Source organism: Diceros bicornis, chromosome 11, assembly GCF_020826845.1.
Source record: "Diceros bicornis minor isolate mBicDic1 chromosome 11, mDicBic1.mat.cur, whole genome shotgun sequence".
NCBI classification, from domain to species: Eukaryota; Metazoa; Chordata; class Mammalia; order Perissodactyla; family Rhinocerotidae; genus Diceros; species Diceros bicornis.
This window is the reverse complement of record NC_080750.1, coordinates 6737244-6760580: the sequence shown is the minus strand read 5'-3', so window position 1 is coordinate 6760580 and position 23337 is coordinate 6737244.

Below are 23337 nucleotides of genomic sequence, written 5' to 3'. Positions count from 1 at the left end.
GGAAAAGGGAATAAAAAAATTGGAATTCTGGCTTGTCATCAAATTTAAATCGTTACCAGACGAGTCATGCTAAAGCCCAAATGCTGTGGTTTGGAACTATCTGAATCTACTCCAAATTACCCTTGCACAACATCAGACAGGTTTAAATTCATTGAGCTTATATAAGAAATAACTTTTTGCTTGTGCTGGTTCCGTCTGTTCTAAACTGCAAAGAACACGTCCCGCTTGTGTCTGCAACCCCAGGAAAGGTGTCTTGCAGGTGCACGTGGGGCCACTTGCTAGTAAGGGGTCACTGAAATTCCTTCCCAGCTCTAGTTTTAGATTTAACCCCTTTCTTAGAGAATTGAAGAGAGAGGCAGAGCGGAAAGAATGCTTTATTCCTCAAAGTCAAAGAAAATTTTATTCACAATCTTGCTCTCCTTTTCCCCTGAAGTATTTAAACTGGCACAGACCACTTCATGCTCTAGTTCAAGGTTAACTTCAGAACATCTCTGGACATATCTTGTTTTACGTCCTCTTGGGTGTGTCATTTCAGTAACGTCATGTTTATGCCAGTTCTCATGAAGAAGATGAAGAAAGTGTTTTGCACACCGGCTGTAAGATTTAAAGTGTGACATTCCAACACTTTTTGGAATTATCTCTTTCGATGAAAACTATTCATGGTTTCATCCTTTAGCTTTTTACTGCCCTTTCTCCTCTTCCCACCAGCAACTTCGAAGAGAAATTTGCGCAGTTGACGTACTGTAGGGATACACATTTTTAATCACGACACATTCAGAAGTCTCTGGTTTGCAAAAGTAGTACCTGGCATGTACGGAGCGCTTAGGCCACAATAGAATATAACCGACATATTGGAAAATTGAAAAAAAGGTCCAGTCTCCCTCAGCATCGTTGTCTTCTACTTCGCAAATTCACCTTTGCGTTACCGTAAAGTAGAATGTCCTTAAAATTTTTTTCTTATGAAAGATGCACAAAACTGTTTTTTGTTTACTGTGCACTTGTATATTTCACACAAAAGTTTTAATTTCCAGGGAGCCTTTATGTTGATGTATATTCTAAGCAAAATAGGACAAAACTTTCCCAGTTTTGAAATCTCGTTTCCTTTGTTTTCCTCCTCACAATGGCAGCTTCACTTTCTCTTCATTTCCTCATTTGCCCCCATATCTCTCTCCCTGCAGTGACTCAGGGCTTGCCAGAGCACAAAATGCAGTTGCCGGTTTCCCTTCCAGATGCATGTGGCATGTGGCACGTGGTGGTCCTATGCTCTGGCCAATGGCTTGTGAGCAGACATGTTCTGTGGTTGCATCTAGGACGTTTTTTTTTAAGAGAGAACATAGCCTTTGTCGTCTTCTTCTTTTCTTTTCTTTCATTTTGCTGCCTGGAGCGTGGGTAGAAGCCATCTTGAACCGAAAGCACAGACCACCCGAAGAGTGTTAGAGCAGTGACTGGAGAAACCCCAGAGGGCTGCATTGTTGCACAACTCCAGGGGGCACACTTCACACTGTAGCCACTATGAATAGTGCCCCTTGGAGCTGGGTAATGTAGTAGCTTTCAGAGCTGGGTCCCTGAGGACGTTGTGGGGCACAGTCATTAGACCGATGCCCCTCCCCCAGAATTCATACACATGAGAAACTAACTTCTTGTTATGGCCAGTGTGAATTTAGATTTTAGTATTAATTGTAGTTGAATCTAATACTGTTTTATACACTCTTTATCTGAAATAAGTTTACGATCCAGTTGGAAAGTGAATATATACACATGAGATGATATAAAACAGTTACCAGGTTATGTAACAACAAGTATAAATATAAAATTAAATTATCACATATTAGTGGAGGCTATCGAATCTTCCACACCTTAGGAAATATACACAAGGTGAGAATTCCATGACAAATGACCTAAAGGCAAAACTAAAATATGTTGGTGATGGAAAGCAGAAGAAGAGGCCAGAATAAAGGAAAAGAATTGGACAATAGTGAGACGTGAAGGAAGTGGGTGACACTCTAGAAACTGAGACAGATACCAGAGGGGGTGCTGATTGTAATGAGGACTGGGTAGGACTGGTACTTTGCATGGTGAGAGCATGAGTTGATTTTTGACTTATATTTCAAGAGTTTTTAATGTGTGTGTGTCTTCTAATTATATAAGTTAAAATCACTGGCTTATAGATGACAGTAATTTTATCTTTTATTATTTTATAATTTCCCAAAGTGACCTTGTATTTTTTTATAGTAAGAAAAAATACATGAATGCCCTTAAGATGTCATCATCTTTTTTAGCGAAATTTCAGACTCATTTAGATCATGAAGAATTTGAACCATTTACTTTGAATCTTCAGAAAGATTTAATTTCAAGAGATTATATGATAGCCTGATGATTTCCCATAGTAGTTCATGGCTACGTTTAAAATTTTTCCCTGTTGGGAAAGACATCCATATACTTAAGTTAAATCATGTGATTTAGGCGAATTTTTCTTGACTGTCCCTTAATATAGATGCAGTTTCATGTCCTGTGCAAACAAGAATAATCATTATTTTAAAAAGGAATTCAATTGTATGATAGTAAAAGTAACATCTTTACATTATAGAGCTTTACACATTACAGTACACTACAATGTATGTATTTCATTTAATTTTTACAATGACCTGTGACAGAGGTATTCGTATTATGCTAAATAATAGCTCAATATCACCTCTCCTGGAAATTGCTGGACTGAGAATTGAACCCAGCTCTTATAATGTCAAATTATATAATGTATATATAATTATATGAGGGCTTTGGGTGTGAATCTAAATTTTATGATGTGTGAAACCTAAACTGTACAATTTTAGGAGCCCTCCTTATCAAAAATAATATGACACTAAAAATACAAATTTAAATTCAGAAGTGAATAATTATTTAGGATAAGGAAAGACATAACAAGAGGTAAAAATTTTAAAAAGCTAAAAAATATAACACATTTCAAAATCCATATAAAAATGTAGTATTTTTATTAACTGCCTGACATATCTCTATAATACTTTTTATCCTGAATATTTTTATAGGAAATACTCTGCATACTCTTTGACTGTCCCTTTATATAACAATGATTTTGTAATTTCTTTACATGAACAATAATTCAATCTATCTTCTGAAATAGTTAATGGAAATTTCTTTTTTTTTAATTGATGGATCTGAAAACTTTCAGCTTCACAAGTCATTTTAGTAACGTCAAGTAAATATATAGGCTTATTCTCAAATTTGGGAAAACTATCAATTTTCTTTTATGTGTGAGCTGTGAGATTTCATGGCATTTCAAGGTTACTTATGCCATAAGCAATACTTAAATACTCTGTGCATTAACCAGTTTTTTTTTTCTACTATGTCCTTGTAAATTCTTATTGTGGGTTTTGAGTTAATTTGTTCATGTCAGTATTTTGTGTCAAATCAGCAAAAATTGTAAATCTTTGCCAATGTATTTATAAGATTACTCTTCTTCGTTAATTAGATTTTCAAATAAGCTAAGAGTCTATTCATTACTCCTTTTCAAAATTTGTCTCTTCCTTTTAATAAATTAGTGCTTTTAGCATGGTCTAATTTTTTGTTATAATTTACTTCTCAATGTCAGAATAAATTATATTGCTTTCCCTGCTCATTTTATCATTTTGTTTCACATTCTACTAATTTTTAATCAGAATTTTCTTAGTTGTTTTCATAAATAAATTTAAGGATGACTAAAAAAGTTATCCTTCATTTGTGTCCAAATTGAGAGTCTTGAGCTACAAAATTATATAACCAAACACTCTGATACTGCATTCATTGCTTGATTGATGAATATATGAGGAATTTGTCACTGAACACTTTTTTCTTCACATCGGCTTGCTGCATCTGTAGCAAGTTTGTATGCCTTTTCAACTGGAACCTTCAGACTTCAGGCCATGATGAGTCAGATACGCTTAGACATGATCCAGTGTCTTGCATGCAGAAAGTGGGTGATTTTGCTCACAAACATTTTAGTTGAACCAGAACTGCAGGGCTTGTGTTCTACAAACACAGGATTTCTGATAAAATTCTAATGTAATTTCCATAAAGAAATAAAGTATTTGACGCATTTATGGTTTATATGCTACATTATTGAGTGTATTCTCTACCTGATCGGAGAGAACTTACCTTTGGTCTAGGCATTGATGAGAAGCAAATCTTTCACTTATAACTTTACATATTTGGGGATTGGAAAACTATCTAAAGGCTAGTTTCTGGTGCCATTCATTTCTTTCTTTCCTTTTTTTATTTCTGCTCTGCTACCCACATATTCTAGTCGTAGGCCTTCAAAAACATGTTCATATCATGGTACCATCTCTGGCTCTGTCAATGGTTGGTAGGAGGACTTGTGGGAGCCATACTATGGATCAAAATAACTTAACAGTTCACAGAAATCACTGCAAATCCCAAACACTGCTCCAGTAAATCTAAACTAAATGTGTCTCCAAATAATTTCTTGTTAGCTGGATCTCAAAATATTTTTGGCTACTCAATTGTCACCCAAAATGAGAGGATAGAAATGGAGTAGGGCCGGCCCTGTGTCTAGCGGTTAAGTGCACGTTTTCCACTACTGGCAGCTCGGGGTCGGAACCCCGGGCGCGCACCGACACACCGCTTGTCCGGCCATGCTGAGGCCGCGTCCCACATACAGCAACTAGAAGGATGTGGAACTGTGACATACAACTGTCTACTGGGGCTTTGGGGGGAAAAAACAAAAAGGAAGAGGATTGGCAATATGTCAGCTCAGAGCCAGTCTTCCTCAGCAAAAAGAGGAGGATTGGCACAGATGTTGGCTCAGGGCTGATCTTCCTCACCAAAAAAAAAAAAAAACCGAAATGAAGTAGAAGGAGACAGATTTCTTAACAAAATTCAGCTAAAATGTTTAACTTTAGAATATTTTGCAAAACCACATAACCTTCAGCGTCCTGGAAGGGGCTGATAAAAGTGAGGGCTGCTGAAGTTGCAGTACCTTTGCAGCAACCTGACTCTGTGCAGGGCTAACGTTTTAAAGACGTAGATTTTTTACCTGCAGTTGAAATGCTTGACTCTCCGTTGTTGACTAAAAACGTAACATCAGACATATGACTGAGGTGATTTTTAAATCTAAATTTTATCCATACTTTGTCAGCTAGTTGGCCATTCTTTATGGGTCTTATTTATGTGTACAGTTCTGTTTTGTTTTATCGTGGTCTACAGGACACCCCCACACTTTGCTGTGTATTGGGATGATTTGTGGGTTGCTAATATGGAAAGTATGAGTTAATGACCATGCTACGCTACTCTAACTCACTTAAAGTTTTAGTAACTTCCTCCTGCTCATCTTTTCAAGTGTGCCAGGAAGGAACCCTATGATTATTTGTTTTTATTCTATTTCTTCTCAGTTCCTCTGAGGTTGCATTATTTTGTAGTGGACAAGCAAAAACGTTGGTGGCTGGCCTGCCAGTAGTACAGATTTCTGTTGGTGAGTCCAATCCCCCAAACCATCATATTTTCATATTAGTGTTCATTAAGTTGAGTGTGTTATGTGTTGCAAGTCCATACATGCCCCCATTTTCTTCATGTTTTCCTTCATCTAAAACAGTGTCACATAATTTGTTAGCTAAATTTCGAAAGAACCAATATCGCATTCTTGACATAATGTCTCGCTTCTTTGTTTGTTGGGGATATCAGCTGTATTACTTTTCTTAGATAGTGGAGCATATGATTAAAAATGTATTCTATTGATTGAACTTTTTATCTCAATATTTATTGCAAGCTATGCTTGACAAGAGTACTACTAGGTTAAAAATTCTCCACATCAGGCTGGTACCATGACCCCAAATTTTGCACATTTTTTATGCTGGAAAAAAAATCCCGTGGTTTTCCTGGGGATAGTTTATAATACTTGGTGATGATATATGATAAGGGCTGGGTGTTTATATTACCTGTGTCAGGATTCTCTTAGGTCTATAATTAACATGTTCACCAAACACTATAGAATTCCTTGATGAATGTACTCAGCCTTTTAACTGAGTGACCCAAGGATATGTTGTATTTTAATCTCCACCTGACTGCTACGTTCACTTTTTCCAAACATTTTATTTGGCATTTATCACATTCAGTGCCCTTCCATTCTTTTCATCCTTCTTGTTTTATTGATGAATAATGAGATTGTTAACACTACTTATCTTGACTCGGGCAAATGAAGAGTGACTTGCTAAGAGCCTCTAGCCTGAATCAACTGGATGATTTCTGTGTGTTTGCTTCCAGTTTTAAGCTATGATTGCTTACACCTAACAGTAGCTATAAAATACACATTTATGGGGAAGGCTCTAATCTCATAGTCAACGAAAGTAATCTTATTCTGTGATACGACTGTAAATGAAATCATACTTTACAATGGCTAGTCTGATGCCCATGTAAAACCAAAAGGGTTTGAGACACAAGAAAATTCAGAAGAGATAGCTCAATAGGCGTTTCATCTCTGTTAGCCAATTTTTTTCCAATTCAGTCGTTGCTATGGTAAATATTCCTAAAATATATTCATTCTCACAATTTTAATAGGTTAGCCACTTTTGTGAAAGAATTTTTTTCCTAGAGAGATGGATTATGTGACTATGATGGAGGCTTAAACACCAAACTCAATAATATGATAAACCATATCAGCATAGGAAAAAGGAGAGTTAAGGAAGAACTTCCAAATGTCATTCATTCTGAGGATGCTGAATGGTGACAACATATGGGTGTCACAGGGAGTTGTCATATACAGAAGTACCTGAGTTACATAAAGGGTTATGGTAAATACAACCTTCTCTCTCTCTCTCTACACACACACACACACACACACATATATATACACACATACATACACATACATAAATATCAGAATAGCATGCATTATTCTAAAATAATTTTATATGAAATATGCAGCCAATACTGGTTCTTTAATTTGAAGCAAGCACTATTATTATCTCTTAATATTCATATATGTATGGGTATATAAAATATATGCATATTTATATATCATATGAGATACATACATATATATATATATATATATATATATATATATATATATATATATATTCTTTCTTCATCAGCAAAAGCCAAACTTTTCTAACATATTTGGCTGACCAGGCCTCAGTTCTGACAACTTCAACACTTAAACACTTTTTAAGTTTAGCACATTCCTGAAATTGCTGAATTCATCTCTTACAAGAAAAAGAGATTGTTTTTGCATTTTATCTTTTAAATCTTCATGTTGCATTGATTCTTCCTGAATAAGATTCCAACTAGGAGACATATTTTTAAGTTTTATCTTCTATTTACAAACTCAAGGCTCTGCCAGTCTGCTTAGTCACACTGGATTGAGGTTTAGTTATCATCAAAGATTTTACTGGAGCAGACTCAGTTGCACATTCTTCTGTTTTCCCTCATTGCTTACAGCATTGCTCACAGCAGAAAGTAATAATTCAAATGAGAAGGTATATTTGTGAATTAACTTCCTCTTATCTTTAATATTATGTATCTTTAACTCTGAAAATAGTTTGTTTAGCTTTTGTTGTCTAATCACATTTGTACTTCCTTTCTGAGATACAATAAAAATGTATGTAAAAGATATAAAGGAGGAAACATACATTAAGAATAAAGAACTGAGTAAGTGAGAAAACTGTCTGCATTTACTGAGACAATAACAAGTTCTGTTTTTTTTAAGTAAGATATTTGCTCCTTGCATACTCCTGAGATTTTTTAAGGTATACCATTAAAAGTAAGTAGGAGTGAATACAACATAACTGGAACACTGTTTTTATTGGGAAAGTGGCGCGCTTTAGAAAGAAGATCAGGCCTCCTCCGTAAGTGAAAATTTTCTTATTACCTCTGAAAGCTCTGGCTCTGGCCTCTGAGATCAATTTCCATCAAAGGATCTGTGTTATATTTGTACTTACGTAAAGATATCTGTCAGTGTATGAGGCCTTCTTCAAAATGGAAATTCTCAAAATACTTTGTTCTTGTTTTTAGATCCAGTAAAAAGAAGTTTTGAGTTTAAAACAATAGAAATATCATTTCATAAAACTTTTGTGATTCCTTTAAAAAATTTTTAGTTCTTCAAAATTCCATTCCAATTCATCCATTTGCAAACTTATGGAGAAATTTTTGTCCTTCTGTCAAAGCCATTGAAATGCTATTAATCATGTGAATCCCTTAAAATGCTAAGTTTAAAATTTTTCATGTGCACCTTCTGATTCTCTTGGTCAGTGTTATGAATTGAGCTTGGGCTGAACTTTAGGGTATTGTATGGTGAGAATATGTGCATTCAAAAGGCCTGAATGGGAGTCTTGGCTTTACCATTTCTCAGTTGTTTGATTTGAGGGGGGTTGATTTGGCCCACTGACCTTCAGTCTTCTCATTTCAAAAATAGATATAATGGTATCTAAATCACAAGATGGTTGAGAGAATGAAATAAGACATGTATATTATCTTATATAGGTAATTTTGTGATTTTATATAATAATAGATTTAAGACATCATCATTATTATTGTCAATAACTAGGTAAGAATCCAATTCTGGCTTCTCTCTCGTGTCTCTAAAAAGAGTGAATGTGGGTAATTCCGTGAGCAAATATCCAGCTGGGCCTTGTGTAACGGGGACTAAGAACACAGTGGGGAGATGTGATTATTATAGTCAGAGGAGCACCTCACATATGTTACTGCTCACAACTGGGGAAGCACTAGATGCTGAAGTTCAGACCTTTGTCTTAAGGCATAAACTGGAAAAGGAGAAATATGCATTCAGAGAAGAAAAGACGTTCCTGCTGGAGAGGTCATGAAGATGTAAATTTGTATCTATTTTATCAATTCAAGTTGAAAATTATTATTAGAGCTAATAGTTCCATAAAAACTCTTGAACATATTTCAAGGAGACCAAGTACAGCTGTTTGGCACACCTTAGGTGTTGAGAATAAATATGCTTGATGGTCACTGCTATAAGACAGCAGTACTGCATTGAGCTTAAGCAGCCCTCCTCAGCGAGTCAAAACCGTAAATCCTTCTTGGGAGTCGTGTTATATAACGTCATGTGAAATCAAACACTAGCAATTTTTTAAAGTAATCAACTTAAAGGGTAAGTAGGTTACTTTTATTGCCTTTCCATTTCTCAGCCTAGAGCTTGGGTGATAATTTAAAATACAAAGAGACACTGTGGCAGAGTCTTTAAAATCAATTTGTAATTTCAGTGCTGTATTATACAATTAATCCTAAAACCAGTTCAGTCTCTTGAATGACTTTGAAATATCTTTTCTCTTCAAAAAAAGAAAAAAAAAAAGAAAGAGAAAAAATAACAAAAGAAATAAAAACCAACAGAGTAAGGAAAAGAATGGTTTTATTTATTTACATAGTTATGTATGGGATGATAAATACTTCAGTGAATGTTATTATTCAGCTGGAGGGAAATATATAGATTTAACATGAGAAAATTTTCCCAAGATATGTCTGTAAAAATGAGAAAATGTTTTAAAAATGTCAGGTTAATTCTGTCATACAGTGATTGAAACCTATTTATGAATTTGCAAAATTCTGTTAACATTTGCCTCTTGCTTTTGACATCCTTTACAGATGCTTATCAATTATCAGATAATTTCACAAAGGGGTTTTGGCTCTGGTCATTCTTTAGCAGGGATGGTATTTATTTTTTCTTCCTACAATACTGTATGATGTTTTTATAACTTAGTCATTCTTCCCTTTGAGTAACATTAATGGTTGATGCTTGTCTAAAGATAAGTACCCCATAAGAAAAATAATCAAAACTATTTTACAAAAAACTTTTTTTGCAGATGTTCATTTACATCAGTAATGGTATTATTTACAAAATTTCTGTACAAATCATTGTCTTTGGAGCTACAAGAAATATGAACAACAATGAGCTTTATCTAGTAGAGGGACATAACAAATAACTGGTCGAGAACAGCTCCCATCTTCTGGATGCTGATAGATGGAGGGTAAGTTATGAGATTTAGCCAGGAAAAGCTTTAATATCTTCTGTTTGTCTGCGTGTTTTAGGATGATTTAAACAGAAATTGCCACGTGAGCAAGAATATTCTTTAAAAGCTTTCACGTGATAAATGACAAAAGAAAGGCACAAAGTTGATGAGAGATCAAGGAATGAAAGCATCACATCTTGTTGACAGTGGAGGGACTAGAAACATTTCGTGGGCCAGACCCTGAGTTCCAGACTTCTGTATCTTACGTATTCGATATCTTCGATTGGATGCTGATTAGAAATTTCTAATTCATGTCTAAGGTAGAAGTCTCAGAGTTTTCTCTCGTACAGTTAGTTTTTCACATCATGACAAACGGTACCAGCACTTCCTAGTTGTTTATGTCCCGAACTTAGGAGGTATCCTTTTTATTCTTCCTCTCCCCCCACACCTCGGTCCAGCATCACCCATCCAATCCCTGACCGAGTCCCTCCAGTTCTTGTCATCACTGCTACCACCCCATCTGTACCAATACCACCTCACTTCCAGAGCTCCGACAGCCATTCTTCTGCCTAAGACCTTGTAATGGCTTCACTTTCCTCTTAGAATACCCTAGTCTGGGCTATTTGCCTGGATAGTCCTTTCTCATTTTTCAGATTTCAGCTAAGATGCCATCTGACCAGAGAAATCTCTCCCCTGGTTACTCCCTCTCTCTTACCCTCCTCTATATTTCTACTTATGGCATTGTCTGAAATCTGTATTATCTTATATGATTCATGTAGTCTTTGACACTAGAATATAAAGCTCCATTGAGGATGAAGAACTGTCTTTTTCACCATTGTATGTCCAGTGTCTACCAAGTGCTGGGCATATGATAAGTGGTCACAAATAATTATTGAGTGATAAAATACACATACGTGTGTTCAGGGGTTATGGTACTTGTTGGGGAAAGCCAGAATATCATGAATATATGAAAAGAGATATTTACGTATGGGAAATAGAGAATAATTGATATCCTTGGCTGTAATTAAGGTTCATGAAGTAGAGTAATAAGAAACAAACCAGGAATGGGAGGTCAGAGACAGCTTGTTAGGTCTTAAACGCAAGGCACAGTAGCTCGTCCTTAATCCGTACGCCAAGAGGGAGATCGCAGATCTTCAGGTCGTGAAGTACGCGGAGAGACAGAAGGGCATAATGGCAAAACCTACCATCTGAGGACACAGAGAGCCCGGGTGTAAACCCCAGCTCTTCTGCTTCCTGGCTGTGTGGCCTTGAAAATGCCGCTTCATCTTTCTGTGCCTCATTTTCCTCAGTGTAAAATGGGGGAAATAATTTTAATATCTCAAAGTTTTATGAAACAAATCAATTCATATGTATAAAGTGCTTAAAATTATACCTCATTTATATTAGATATTATCTATTCTTATTTCACATCTAGCCACGGGCAAAAGTGCATGTTTTGCCTATACTCTCAGAAAACATCCAAACTTACCGAATGAGATGGTAGGGAAAAAATAAACCTTGTCAGGTATGCTATCTTCCAGTTTTAAGACTTTCTCAGGAGAAAATAGTCTTTGGGGTAAGCTTTGTGTTTTTAAGTTGTTGTTGTTTTGATAGTAACCAGTTTTTCAGGGTCTCACCCTCATCCTTCCTGCTGCCCCGCTAAGGGGGGATGCAGGTCTGACAGCTATGATGGGAGAGAGGGAAGGGAAGATGATTGGATAGTAAGGGTGTCCAATTGGCCAGGCCAACAAAGGGTCTTTGAGCCAAAGATGCCCATTGAAAGAGTCCTGAATAGTCCAGGAACAGGCCTGCTTTGGTACCCACACCATCATCAGCCATTGGCTAGGAGTAGCGTGTGGGAAGTGTGGCCTCCATGCAAACATGGTGGTGGGTCTGGAGGTAGATCCAGCAGCACAGACTGTCCACACAGCAGAAAATGTGCATTCTGAGTGCTGCACTTTCATGACAGCCTCACAGGCTGAATACACATCTCTGACTTTTCTCCTTGTCACTACGGTCTCACTACCTCTTCTGAGTGGGGCAGAAGGTGGACTAGGGCTTGAGAATGAGTACAAAACTTTGTTCTATGCCAGAACCTGGAGGTGAGAGTGTGCACAGGGCTTTGTTTTCCTCTAAACTACACCAAAGTTGGATGATTTGCGGTGGCAGAAAGGCTTGGGAGAAGAGCAGAACCCCGATGTTTTTGGACAGAACATGGTTCATGAGATGTGTGAACTGCTACTGGAATGATGGTCCTACCCTAGTAGGACCTGTGGGTCCCTTCTGCCTATGAAAGAAGAGCAGGGAATAGTGTCCTAACTGGCTGAGATTTTTCCTACCCGGCATCCAAGAAAGCACTAATAAGAGTCCATGAGATGAGAAGTTTCTTCTTGGTGTTTTAGCAGAGAACTGATGACAAGTCGTCAAACTGCTGGCCTACAGGAGCAGAAACAGCAGCGCTTTCCATTAGTAGTGAGTTTGCTGTGTCTCAAAGTACGGTAACAGCTTACTCGTAGCTTTCCTGTGAATAGATTCCTGAATGGATGGGTCTCAGAGAAGGCTGTATAGATGGTCCTGCAGCAAGGGGCATACAGAAACCTCTAAATACCTTCCATGCTATATGAGAGTCAAGGAAACTCCAAACATGACTCAGGTCTGCTCTCTGCCTAACCACACTGTGCAGCCATTTTTACTTTGCTGCAAGTTTCCAAACAGAAAAGGCAATTCACCTAGAACACTTAAAGGCACTCAGCAACCCGAGAGAGAAAGAATAAGCAGAACGTCTAGAAGAAAACCAGGAAGTCCTTTGATTTCTCCATAGTAATATTTAGTGCGAGGAAACAGATAGACATAGATGGCAATTTTAACAGCAACAATAAAAAAATAAGAGAATGTGGGAGATTTAAATGCAGCAATAATAAAGACCTGGAATTAAAATTTACAACTTATTTTTAAATTCTAAATTTCAATATGTAATTTCAGGGATGATTCCTCTTGAACTTCATCTCTTAAATGACTGGGTTTTGCCATTGAAACTTATTTTCTTTGATCAACAATGACTTATAGCTGCTGCATTTCCTGAATTTTTTCATGTTTAAAAATATCTGTCTGTTGCCTTTTTACTTGAATAACTTCTTGGCTGGGTATTATGTTCTCCCATCACACTCATCCACATTGTGCAACTGTTTTCCGGCACTGCATATTTCTATGGAGAAATCTTCTTGATTTTTCCATCCATGTAGGTGAATTGCTTTCTCAATCCGGATGCTTGAATAATTCTTTCCTAATCCTTGAAGTTCTATGGCTAAACTAGGACTGAACAATCTGTCTCAAACTTTTCTATGTGGTCTTCAATCTGCAGATCCAGTTTTTTGCTTTATTTCAGCTTCATGTAAACAACATCAAACACATCTTCTGGTCCATTTGTTGAATTTTCTACTTCATCTTGTTCATCTTGATCTATCTTTCATGTATATTATCTTCTTGTTAGTTTCTTTAAGATCTTGGTCTTGCCAATCTTGGGTTTATGTTGATCATCTGAAGCCTATCTATGCCAATTAACTTTTGAAACACGTATATTTTGGTCATTCTGCCTCTAATTTATTATTAATTCTGCAATAAAGTTGTTTTGATCTCAATTTATTTTCTCAATGTTAAATACCTCTTTCTAGCCTATGCTGTATATTAACATTTCAACTCTGATATCTTCTTTAATTTAATTCATATTCTTACTGTGTGTTTTATAGTATGAATGACCTAGTCCATTTTGGCTGCTATAACAAATAACATAGCCTGGGTGTCTTATAAACAATAGAAATTTACTTCTCACTATTCTGGAGGCTGGGAAGTTCAAGATCAAGGCTCCAGCAGATTCAGTGTCTGATGAGAGCCCGTTTCCTAGTTCATAGATGGTCGTCTTCTTGCTGTGTCCCTACATGGTGGAAGGGAGCAAGGGAGCCTTCAGAGGTTTCTTTATAAGGGCACTAATCAGCTCCCAAAGACCCCACCTCCAAATACTATCACATTGGGGATTAGGTTTCAACATACGAATTTTGAGGGGACACAAACATTCAGGCTTTAGCAAAGGAGAAGTCATGAGGAATAATCTGTTCACTGATTTATATTTTCCTCTAGATTGAGTTCTTTATCTTTGAATGAATTGATCTTTTCCTTGTGCAGAGGAGAAGTGGAAAAGGCTGTTGGAGGGAAACTGAAGAATAAACAATAGGGCTGACCCTATGTGATAGAGATGAAGTCTCTGGAGCTATATACTTAATTAAAGAAATGTTATGAGACCCAAGACTATCCCCCATGGTAATAAAATACATCTTCTATTGAGAAGAGTAAGCACTATTGCTCATTTTCCAACAATTTTTTCCACTTCTCATTGATCAAAAGAAAAAATAAGCAAACTCACTTGATTTTTTAAAGTCCATATTTAGGAGAATTAATAAAGAATCTCAGGATGTATTGACTCATCAACAAAGCTCTTGAGGATTACAAATTGATCTGTGTTTTGTATCTGCTATATTCTAGAATATTCTGTTTTATTATTTGATCACCAATTTTTGAAACTTATTTTTCCATTTTCTTTGATTTATTACAACTGAAAGTTTTTTAGCCTATTTTATTATTATTATTATTTTTTTTCATGCCACTTGTTAAGTATTTGAGGAGTGAAATACTTCAGTGTAATGTTAATCAGCCAGGAAAATAAAATTAAATAACTAACATTTATAAAGAGATTAAATTATTTATGAGTCTTATATATGCTCATATAACATACAATGCTCTTCTATACTAGCAACAATTAACTAAAATGAAATTATAACAACACCATGCGTATTATTGACAAAACCTTTAAAAGTCTTTTGAAATTAACCAGAAAACTATGAATAAATGTACAAAATATTTTAACATAATAACTTAAGAACTGAGCAGTGAAAGGACACACTGTGTTACTGGATGAAAGACAATATCATAAACAATTATTACTTTCATAATTAACATATACATTAAATACAATTGAATTAGAATCCCAATAGTTATTTTGTTTGGAATTGACTAAAATAATATTACATTTACAAAGATGATTAGATATATTAGGTTAACTAAAAGTTATTTAAAAATTGGATAAGGAAATTCTTTTAAAGATATTAAAATATAACAGAGGTACTATGATCATATCAGTATGATATTGTCATAGATTAAAGAAGTAAATGTGTGGAACGAAGAAGAGTTCAGATGTAGATCTCATTATATAGAGAAACTTAAATTATTATAAATGCATTTTTTCAACTCAGTGGGAAATATATGGTTTATTTAAGGAATAGTGTCAATACAACTGGTTCTCTATCTGGAAGAAAATAAAATGGAGAATCTGCTTCCTATCATGGATAAAAATAAAGTGCTAATAGATTAAAATATTTATGTACAAATAAAACAGGAAATAAAGTGAATATTTGTATTACCTAGTGGTTCAAAAGACTTTTTTAACCAAGGCAGGTAATCTAGATATTACAAAGAAAATATTTGCATCCATTTTTCTTTAAGTTTGTGGAAAAAAAATAATTTCAAAAGACATTCTATAGATTGAGAAAATAACTATTTCTAATGCATGATAGATAAAGGCTTGGTACCTAGATTTGCAAAAGCTTCTACAACTTGAAAATAAGCAGACTCATAACCTTACAGTAAAACGGGGAAAAAACGTGATTGAGTTATAAGTAGATGGCTAACAAATACATGAAATTATACTCAGCTTCAGAGAAATTTATTTTGAATTCTTCTGATGAAGTTTCTTATGATACCCATAATTTCCAACATTGCCCATAAAATATCTGAAAACTAAGATCATTGTTTTCTATTAATACTTTGATGGTCTGGTGGCATAAAAATCCAAATGCTGGCATTGGATTTCTGTTTTTGTTTTTGTTTTTACAAATTCTCCACATTGATTAATTTGATAAACTTTTATTAAACATTTTAAGACACAGAGAATGTGTTTCTAATGATGCTCTTCATACCATGTCAAACAATCATATCCTGGGTGGCCAGTCTTTTGTGGTGAAACCTTTTTTCTCTAATTTCATTGTACTTTGGGTTTTGTTTCCTTATGAAATTTTATTTACCTACCCTATCTCTTCTCATAGGTTTTATATTTCACCTTTTACCTAATTAATGGAGTAATCCTAAGAAATCGTTCAGAAGCATATGGAAGAGGGAAGAAGGATGCAGAACGAAGGGAACTTGCTCCCTGGTCTGCTGCAGTGTGCTTTGGTCTGAGGAAGCGTCTCAGTGTCTGCCTACTGCTGAGCCATGGTCTGATGAAAGGCTTCTGTGAGGGTCCACGGTTTATACCCCAATAATCTTGCAGCGAACCCTTGATTTACTGACGGGCAAAACGTGGTGCTAAGCCAGTTTGAGAACTCAGATTTCCTAATATCGGCTCAGTGATCTTTCCTCTATATTAGCAATTTCTAAATATATATATAAATATATTTTTTCTCTTAGCAATTCATTTGTATCACTAGAGATAATCTTTAAAAATCAGTAGGAATTTTGAAAAACTTCTTTTTCATGTACCTGATAAGAAATGATTTTAAACAAATAAAAATCTTTTATCAGTGTATTATTAAAGATTTTATTACAGAGCCTTTTTATTCAATCTTTAATAGTATAATATGAAAAATGTTTTCATTTAACAAATAAAAAAATCAGTTAAATTTACTTTAAATAAATTATGTAAGAAAAATAAGATTGCTAACCAATAAATTTGAAAATAACCTAATATTTCACATTTGATTTGGGAACATTTAAAATAAAATCTAAGTACAGTTTACAGAATCAAAATAGAAAAAAACTGCTTACATGAAAAATGCTAGTTTTGTCTTCTCTTTTTCTTTAACAAAATAATTAAATTATTTGCATAATCTTTAGTCATTTTTTTTAATTGAGGAGAGAAAATACTTTAGGCTGTCATTTCATTTGAAAGCTTTTCTCCATATATGTGACATTGCCAACATGGGTGTGCTTTATTCCTCATAAGTAAAAAGCCAAATTGGAAATAATTGTCACAATTTTTTTAAACAATGGATTTATTTTATAAACTAGAGGTGTCTTGATGTATAATATAAGATTACTTACCATAACGAACTAGAGAAGATTATCTTGAAGTGTGTTTGTTGGATCATTACTCGGGCTCTGTGGCAAAGACAGTAATGTCCACAATTTTCCATTGGTTTCCCTACATTTCTTAGTCTCCTCACAGGTAGGCAAGGCATAGGACTAGTTTTTGCCACTGGGCATTTTGTGATGATAAAATGGCACATGTCTTCTGGGTCTAGGCTGTGAAAAACCCATGTATGATTCTCCAGTTTTTTCTCTTCATTTGCTGTGGTGACCAAGAAGGCCACATCTCCAGATGGTACAGCTACCAAGTGGTGACATCTCCCTCATCTCCATCATCCTAGTGCTTGAGTGATCGCATTTAACACAGTACCTCTGTCCCCTGCAAACTCGACCATCCCGTGCTGAACATGTTCTGTGAATAAGCACAAAAAACACATTTACTTCTGAGAATTTGGGATTGTTGCCACAGCATAACCTAGCTTCTCTAAACAAATATAAACTCTTTATTACTTTATAATTATATTTAAATAAAGGTCCAATATAGATTCAAAATAAATAATTATGTTATGACTGAGGACAAAAATAATGTACAACGTAGTGGTCAACACATCATAGTGGTTTTTGGCACTCAGTGGTGAGATTAAGATGTTGAGTGACTGAGACTAAATGTGATCATATGATCTTAATTCCCCCATCTGTACTCAGTGTACTCGGGAAGATTTCAAATTCTGACTAGCTAACTAATTTATAAAAGTGGAAATTGAAATAATATGACACTTACCATCTTCAATGACATGAATCTTTGGAAACACTGTAAAGCTCTCTGAAAAATATTCAGATGACAATTCCAAAAACTCAGTCCTAAAGTCATCTTTGAAAACAACAGTATTATTAGAATATCTGTATAGCATCTTAATAGTGTGACAGGGAAAATATAGGTTAAATAAGTAAATTCAGGGTGGTTTTTTGACTTGTCACATCAAATCTTTATGCTTGATGCTCAGAAGAATTAGTTAATTTTGGTGCATTATCACAAAAATATATAACATCTTCTTTGATAATATATAAAGACAATGTATTTGTTAGGAATCACCTCAAACTAACTTTAAAAAAAAGGAATTTAGTAGAATTACATGAACGTGTCAAGCTGCTGGCAAAGCATGGATATATTTGAGCCTCAGAAACAACTAAACCAGAATATAATTTAGATGCTGACAAAACTTTCTGTCTCTCATTTCTGCTTTTCTTTGGGTGCCCGTTTCTTCTTTCCTACTATAGATTTGCTTTCTCCATGTAGCGAAAAAACACAGGTAGCAAAAGCTATGAATTTTGCATCTCTCAGTCTTAAATAGTTGTGGATAGACTGAGCTAGCTTTCTTAGCCCCATATCCAAAAATCCCAGGAAAGGAGCTCTTTTGCCCAGCTTGGAGCAGAAATCTTTACCTTCTCCTATCAACTATAAATTTTCAAGTTGATTTTGCCTATACGTCTTGAAGTCTTTGGTTGCCCACTCATGTTTGAGAATGAAATTTTTAAAAAGTAATTATTTCAGGTAGCTTGTGATGAGTTTTCTCTCTGTTTTGTGGGTCGGTGTGTTCCAGATGGACTCGCCCATGAATGAGAAGTGTGGGGATTCTAGCTGCGTGGATAGACTTGGCTGGCTCACAGGCTTCACTTTGTGGTATAGGCTGAGGAGCAGAAGAGTTGACTGAGGGTTCTGTAAAAAGGCAGAATTCTCAAGGTCTTTTTGAGGCCCTAACGTCCACACTTGGATCTTCCCAAGCAGATGGCTCAGTTTTTCAATTGAGAAGACCACCAGCTCTTGTGTGTCAATAAAAGCTATATGGGCGGGAGTGAGTATAAACAAGGCAACTAATACAACTGTTGCATAAATAGACCTTCATTTAAGTCCCATGGTCCAGCCCTAATTCTTACACATGTTTTTCTTTCATTAATTATTTTTCTCTTTTTATGGCCAAGATGGAGTCCTGGGCCTCTCCAAGATTCTTCTTGAAAGAATAACTTCTTCCACTGCCAAGTCCCTCATTCAAGTGTTCTGGGTTGAAGTTTCCTCTAGTCTGTTTGGTCCTTCAATACAATTCCATATACTTTTCATTTTATAGGCATCTATTAATATCTTAACTCCTATCTACTGACCATGAATTTGATCTAGGGTTCATATTCAAAATATTTAAGACCCATATGGCATAGGAAAAATGAGACATGGAACTGATATCAGTATAAACAACTGTGACAATGGATTGAATGACAGGCTTTTTGTTCTATGTTGTCACTATTATGAAAGAGTCTTGGGAGAGAGGAAGTATGGTAAAGGCATGCCAATTTAGATTTCTCAAGTTTTATTCCAATATTAATAATTCTAGTCATCCCCTCCTCCCTAAAAAATCTATATCATGCCAACAAACCAAACATGGATGACACACTCAGTGATGTGGAATAAACACAGAGACACCTAAATATTCCACAAATATTTATTGGGTACCTCCATGTTCCAGGCATTTTTTAAGCACTACAAATAATGTAGCAAATGAAACAGACATACATACCTACCCTTATGGAGCTGATATTCTAGTGAGTGGAGACAGGCAATAAACATTGTAGATAATAAAATGTAGAACAGATTGTGAAAAGTTCTAAGAAGAAAAATGAAAATGGAGAAAAGGGGTACAGAGGGATGTGGGCTTAAAAATTTAAATAGACGGACAGAGAAGGCATCACAGAGAAGATGACATTTGAGAGACTTAAAAGAGACAAACGTGTGACCCACATGGACATTTGGGATACCAGCAAACATGGCATCAAAACACTCTGAAGGGGAGCCTTGCCACTGTGTTGGAGCAAAGTCACCTGTGTTGCTGGAGTGAAGTGGAAAAGGTGGAGAGCAGTAGGAGATGATGGCCAGTTTTGCAGAGCCTTGTAGACCATTACAATGGATTTTGGGTTTTTTTTTCTTTGTCCGGGAAGGAATGCCTCTTAATACGGCTTTTGCTGCATCTCATAAGAGTTGGTATGTTGTGTTTTCATTTTCAAATGTCTCCAGGTATTTTTTGATTTCTTCATTGATCCAATGGTTGTTCAGTAGCATGTTGTTTAGTGTCCACATATTTGTGACTTTCCCAGCGTTTTTCTTGTAGTTGATTTCTAGTTTCATAACATTGTGGTCAGAAAACATGCTTCATAAGATTTCAGTCTTCTTAAATTTATTTAGGCTTGCCTTGTTTCCCAACATATGGTCTATCTTTGAGAATGTTCCATGTGCACTTGAGAAGAATGCGTATTCTGCTGGTTTGGATGGAATTCTGGATATGAAGAACACAATTAATGAGATAAAAAATAATGTAGATACTATAACAAACAAAGCTGATATTATGGAGGACAGAATTAGTGATTCAGAGGATAGAAATATAGAAATGCTTCAGGTGGAGGAGGAGAGAAAACTAAGATTTAAAAAAAATGAAGAAATTCTTCGAGAAATATCTGACTTAATTAGGAAAAGCAACATAAGGATTATAGGTATTCCAGAGGGAGGAGAGAAGGAGAAAGAAGCAGAGAGCTTGTTCAAAGAAATAATCTGAGAACTTCCCAAACCTGAAGAAGGACCTGGACTTACAACTACATGAAGCCAATATAACTCCTAATTACATCAATGCAAAAAGACTTCCGAGGCATATAATATTAAAAGAGGCAAAAGTGAATGAAAAAAATAAAAATATTAATGGTGACAAGGCAGAAGAAAATAACCTATAAGGGAACCCCTATCAGGCTTTCAGCGGGTTTCTCAGCAGAAACTTTACAGGATAGGAGAGAATGGAATGATATATTCAAAATATTGAAAGAAAAAAACTTTCAGCCAAGAATACTTTATCTAGCAAAACTATCCTTCAGATGTGATGGAGAAATAAAAGCTTTCCAAGATAAACAAAAGCTAAGGGAGTTCATTGCCTCTAGGTCTGCCTTACAAGATATGTTGAAAGGAACCCTCCTATCTGAAACTAAAAGCAAAGTTTTACAAAACTGTGAGCAAGGAGATAAAGAGACAGATAGAAAATTGCAGATCTATGTCAGAATAGATTAGTAAGCACTTAATTATAAACATAAAAGATAAAGGGAAGGAAAGCATCAAAAATAACTATAACCACTTCAATTTAGTCACAAACTCACAACACAAAAAAGAACAGTTTGTGACAACAATAACTCAGGAGGAGAAGAGGGGAGGGATGGAACCTGCTTAAGCTAATGGAAATAAATAAGAGGCTATCGGAAAATGGACTATCTCATCTATGAGATCTTTTATACAAACCTCATGGTAACCACAAAGAAAAAATCAGAGTAGAACCACAAATCATAAATAAAGAGAAAACAGATAACCATCACAGAAAACCAACAAACTGAAATGGCAGAAAGAAATACAAGGGAAAATAAAAAATGGAAATATAGAACAACTGGAAAACAAGAGATAAAATAGTAGTATTAAGCTTTCATATATCAATAATCACTCTAAGTGTAAATGGATTGAATTCTCCATTCCAAAGACACAGAGTGGCTGGATGGATTAAAAAACAAGACCCAGCAATATGCTGCCTCCAGGAAACATATCTCAGCTCTAAAGACAAACATAGGCTCAGAGTGAAGGGATGGAAGATGATACTCCAAGAAAATAGCAAGCAAAACAAAGCAGTGTTGCCATACTTATATCAGACAAAGCAGACTTCAAGATAAAAAAGACAATGAGAGACAAAGAGGGGCAGTATATAATGATAAAAGTGACATTCTCTCAAGAGGATGTAACACTTATAAATATATATGCACCTAACACAGGAACACCAAAGTATATAAAGCAACTATTAACAGACCTAAAGGGAGAAATTGACAGCAACACAACAACAGTTAGGGGACCTCATCACCCCAGTTACATAAATGGGTAGATCATCTAGACAGAAAGTCAACAAGGAAACAGTGGCTTTAAATGAAATGCTAGACCAGACAGACTTAAGAGAGATATGTATAGAACATTCCATCCCAAACCAGCAGAATACACATTCTTCTCAAGTGCACATGGAACATTCTCAAAGATAGACCATATGTTGGGAAACAAGGCAAGTCTAAATAAATTTAAGAAGACTGAAATCATATGAAGCATGTTTTCTGACCACAATGCTATGAAACTAGAAATCAACTACAAGAAAAACGCTGGGAAAGTCACAAATATTTGGACACTAAACAACATGCTACTGAACAACCATTGGATCAATGAAGAAATCAAAAAATACCTGGAGACATTTGAAAATGAAAACACGACATACCAACTCCTATGAGATGCAGCTAAAGCAGTACTAAGAGGGAAATTTATAGCAGTACAGGACTACCTCAACAAATAAGAAAAATCTCAGGTAAGCAATCTTAAACTACACCTAACAGAACTAGAAAAAGAAGAACAAATAAGGCACAATGTCAGCAGAAGGAGGAAAATAATAAAAATTAGAGTACAAATAAATAAAATAGAGACTAAAAAAGAAATAAAAGGGATCAATGAAACTAAGAGCTGATTCTTTGAGAAGATAAACAAAACTGACAAATGCTTAGCCAGACTTACTTAGAAAAAAAGAAAGAAGGCTCAAATAAATAAAATTAGAAATGAAAGAGGAGAAATTACAATGGATACCACAGAAATACAAAGGCTTATAAGAGAATACTATGAAAAACTATATGCCAACAAATTGGACAACCTAGAAGAAATGCATAAAGTCTTAGACCCATACAACCTCCCAAAACTGAATCAAGAAGAAATAGAGAATCTGAATAGACCAGTCACAAGTAAAGAGATTGAAACAGTAATCAAAAACTTCTCAAAATACAGAAGTCCAGGACCAGATGGCTTCTCTGGAGAATTGTACCAAATATTCAAAGAAGATTTAATACCTATCCTTCTTAAACTATTCCAAAAAACTGAAGAAGATAGAACACTTCCTAACCCATTCTATGAGGCCAACATTACTCTGATACCAAAACCAGACAAGGACAACACAAAGAAGGAAAATTACAGGCCAATATTGTTGATGAACATAGATGCAAAAATCCTCAACAAAATATTGGCAAATTGAATACAACAATACGTTAAAAGGATCATACACTATGATCAAGTGGGATTTATAGCAGGGACACAGGGATGGTTTAACATCCGCAAATCAACCAATATGATACACTACAT